Raw genomic sequence first — 4,845 nt, 5'->3', positions numbered from 1 at the left:
TTGGCATGGTTAATTTAAGGGGGTGGCCGGATGCCCTTCCTGCTGTCACCCCCTGGGATGGAATCAGTGTACTGCAGTTGTCTGCGTCTAGTGTAAAACATGAAATAGTGTGAACATGTTTCAAATGTCTGCAAGTCATGTAACTGCTGATGGTGCTGCCATGTACAGGAAAGTGCATCATTGAGTGACTGTATGAGGATACAGGATGACTTAGAATTTCTATTTGGCATGATGAATGACAGTTTTTTTCTAAATGTGAAAAAATGAAAGTTAATACAGATGAGAAGGAATAACAACACTGTAATATCTGACCACAATGTTAATGGTGTGCTGCTTGATATAATTCTTCTTCTTCTTATGCTTGTGCTTTTGACCTGCAGTGTTACAAAAGGATTTGGCATGGTTAATTTAAAGAGGTGGCTGGATGCCATTCCTGCCGCCACCCTTGGGACGAAATCAGTGTACCCCAGTTGTCTGCAACTAGTGTAAAACATGAAATAGAGTGAAAGTGTTTCAGATGTCTGTGAGTCATGTAACTGGGAAGGGATGTGGAGACCAGCCTGGTATTCACCTAGTGGGGTATGGAAAACCGCCTAAAAACCACATCCAGGCTGACCGGCACACCGGTCTACATCGTTAATCCACCAGGTGTATTCGATCTGGGGCGAGCACACCTACCCAAGTCCAGGAAGCAGCGCATTAACACTCTCGGCTAACCTATCAGGTCGTGCTGCTTGGTATAATCATGTTTATTAAATGTCTAAGGTTAATGCTGCAATAATATGAAACTGAATGAGCACATAAGGTCAGTAGTAGGGAAGAGGAATCATAGATGTCAGTTCATTGGGAGAGTTCCATGCCAGTGCGGCTCATCTGTAAAAGGGATTGTGTATAGAACACTAGTGTGTTGTTCAACTGTTTGTTGCCCCTCCCAGGAAAAATTAAAGGAAGATATTGAGGCAATTCAGAGGCATGCTGATAGATTTGTTATCTTAGGTGCAATCAGTACATGAGTATTATGGAGATGCTTTGTGAATTGAAATGAAAATCCCAGGAGAGAAGATGAGATTCTTTTTGTGAAACACTATTGAGAAAATTTAGAGAACTGACCTCTGTTGAGAGAACCCGTGATGTGTGGTGGTGTTAATATGTGATGGGCACTAATTACTTTTCAAATGAAGTCACATCTACATGGTATCACCAAATGTCTTCATATCTCATTGAATACTCCCTGTGCAATGCCAGACAATACTTATGAGTAGTTTAAAAAATGCAGAATTCACCAGCATCATGCCAATTTTCCATTAGAATGAGTAAAGGAGAAAAAGCCAGAGTGACTCTTAACAGTTCATGGTTCTAGGGGTCAATAAGTTCATTCGTTTGGTAAGAAAGATTCTCTGTGGTTTACATTTGCCCTGATCCCTTGTTAATAAAGGTACTGAGAAGTGCAAACTTCAGACACTCACTAAATAACAATCATTCTTCTGGTATTCTTCAGATTTTTCTGAGAGAAATAACTGAACTCTAAACACTTTTAATGTAAATACCAATTTTAAGACATTATTGTGTAACTATTTTGGAATACTTCCATTGCAGTTCACATACAGAACCTAGTGACAGTACCTTATATTGAAATGTTTTCAAGGCTGTACTGCTATCCTGAACCCAAGGTGAGAAGGATGAATGTGTGATGTAGCTTAGAGCGATGGAAACAATATAATTGTTGGGGGAAGTAAATGATGATTTTGTGAAATTATAAATCCTAACACATGCTGTGTTGCACTCGGTGTGTGTGTGTGTGTGTGTGTGTGTGTGTGTGTGTGTGTGTGTGTGTGTACATGGTAGATACTTTGACAGTACTACTTACCTGAGTGTTTTGAGGTGGAGTTGACTTTTTGTTCACTCAGGCCATAAATTTTACTAAATAGCAAAATGAATGCTGTGGCAAAAATTTGGAAAATGTTTTTCATACAACCATGATAAATTTCCTGTACACAACACAAAAATCATTGCATGAAGTATATTTTTTGGACTTTTGACACAAATTCTTCATTTATGGTATTACATTGTAATGAAAGTACAGCCTGAAAATTAAATGCTGTAATAGCTGCGAAAGTAAATTACTTATATGGCTTTCCCCACAGGGATGAAGAACAGTAGTGATCCATAGGATTTTGCCTGATTACTATGTGTGGGTAATTTGGTAAAAGTATGTGTAGACAAAGATTTGAGTATAACATTCTCTTAGTGTATATGAGTCATGTTTAAATGGCAAAAGAAAGCCATAAGGTGCATAGCAAAAATTAGCCCATATGAGTCATGTTGAGATTACTTTAAGAAACTAAATATAATGACAGTGCCTGGCCTGTATATTTACAACTGCCTTTTTTCCGTTAAAGAGAATCTGAGTAAATTTGACTTAAGGAGAACAGTTCCTGACCATAACATAAGAAGTGGACATACAATTAATATGCCATATGATAGGCTTGCAAAGACACATAACAGCTGCAAATATCTTGGCCCTGTCTACTTCAACAAATTGTCTGAAAATGCCTACACAGTGCCAGTAAATAAATTTAAAGCTCATCTTTCGAAGTGGATCAAAAGTAAAGTAATTTACTCTGCTCAAGAGTTCCTTGAGTATGTGACAAATGACCCACTTTCCTTATGAGCACGAACTACACTCTTGGAAATTGAAATAAGAACACCGTGAATTCATTGTCCCAGGAAGGGGAAACTTTATTGACACCTTCCTGGGGTCAGATACATCACATGATCACACTGACAGAACCACAGGCACATAGACACAGGCAACAGAGCATGCACAATGTCGGCACTAGTACAGTGTATATCCACCTTTCGCAGCAATGCAGGCTGCTATTCTCCCATGGAGACGATCGTAGGGATGCTGGATGTAGTCCTGTGGAACGGCTTGCCATGCTATTTCCACCTGGCGCCTCAGTTGGACCAGCGTTCGTGCTGGACGTGCAGACCGCGTGAGACGACGCTTCATCCAGTCCCAAACATGCTCAATGGGGGACAGATCCGGAGATCTTGCTGGCCAGGGTAGTTGACTTACACCTTCTAGAGCACGTTGGGTGGCACGGGATACATGCGGACGTGCATTGTCCTGTTGGAACAGCAAGTTCCCTTGCCGGTCTAGGAATGGTAGAACGATGGGTTCGATGACGGTTTGGATGTATGGTGCACTATTCAGTGTCCCCTCGACGATCACCAGTGGTGTACGGCCAGTGTAGGAGATCGCTCCCCACACCATGATGCCGGGTGTTGGCCCTGTGTGCCTCGGTCGTATGCAGTCCTGATTGTGGCGCTCACCTGCACGGCGCCAAACACGCATACGACCATCATTGGCACCAAGGCAGAAGCGACTCTCATCGCTGAAGACGACACGTCTCCATTCGTCCCTCCATTCACGCCTGTCGCGACACCACTGGAGGCGGGCTGCACGATGTTGGGGCGTGAGCGGAAGACGGCCTAACGGTGTGCGGGACCGTAGCCCAGCTTCATGGAGACGGTTGCGAATGGTCCTCGCCGATACCCCAGGAGCAACAGTGTCCCTAATTTGCTGGGAAGTGGCGGTGCGGTCCCCTACGGCACTACGTAGGATCCTACGGTCTTGGCGTGCATCCGTGCGTCGCTGCGGTCCGGTCCCAGGTCGACGGGCACGTGCACCTTCCGCCGACCACTGGCGACAACATCGATGTACTGTGGAGACCTCACGCCCCACGTGTTGAGCAATTCGGCGGTACGTCCACCCGGCCTCCCGCATGCCCACTATACGCCCTCGCTCAAAGTCCGTCAACGGCACATACAGTTCATGTCCACATTGTCGCGGCATGCTACCAGTGTTAAAGACTGCGATGGAGCTCCGTATGCCACGGCAAACTGGCTGACACTGACGGCGGCGGTGCACAAATGCTGCGCAGCTAGCGCCATTCGACGGCCAACACCGCGGTTCCTGGTGTGTCCGCTGTGCCGTGCGTGTGATCATTGCTTGTACAGCCCTCTCGCAGTGTCCGGAGCAAGTATGGTGGGTCTGACACACCGGTGTCAATGTGTTCTTTTTTCCATTTCCAGGAGTGTATATAAATTAACTGTAAACCATACATATGCCACACTGTGCAACTATTTTATTACTGTTTCATGCACTTATTGTTTATTATCTGTTTGATTATTTATTTGTCATCCACTGAACTATGTAGTTCATTTATCCTGTAATTGATATATTAGTAAACTTCTTGTTGTTATTGACATTTGCACAAATATATATTGCATCCATCTTGGATCATTATATTGTAGTTAATAACATTAGTCATGTTGAAGTTTATTTTTTTATTATTGAGTTAACATTGGCAATACCAACTGCATGTAAATATGCTCAACAGAGGAATAAAACATTTTTATTTGTATTTATAAAAAAAAAGAACTTTTGTGATCTGTATTGGTAATATATTTTGTGTAAATGTGTCACTCTACACTGTTAGTCTAGAATCAAGTTGTGGAATAAATTCCACTCAGAAGTATTAATAATGTTTGCTTACCCTTTATTGTCTCAGGATTGTTATATGCCACAATTATATTCTGTCCAGCTTTCCAGAATTAAGCTAGAATAGAACTGTGGCTTATATTTCTGAACAGCAACACAAATTCAGCAAGTACTGAATATAGCAATGAAACAAACTGGTGATAATTGCTGACATGCCCTTCAGAGCCAGAGGGGGACTCGTGTATATGGAGGATGGCTATCGCAGAACTTGCCTTACTCAGATAATCTTCAATTTCTTCTAGTATATCTCTCACAGAATCAACATTAACTAGTTTCCT

This window comes from Schistocerca cancellata, chromosome 4 (genome assembly GCF_023864275.1).
Source record: "Schistocerca cancellata isolate TAMUIC-IGC-003103 chromosome 4, iqSchCanc2.1, whole genome shotgun sequence".
Lineage (NCBI taxonomy): Eukaryota > Metazoa > Arthropoda > Insecta > Orthoptera > Acrididae > Schistocerca > Schistocerca cancellata.
The sequence above is the reverse complement of the archived record's forward strand: the minus strand, read 5'-3'. Positions refer to the sequence as shown.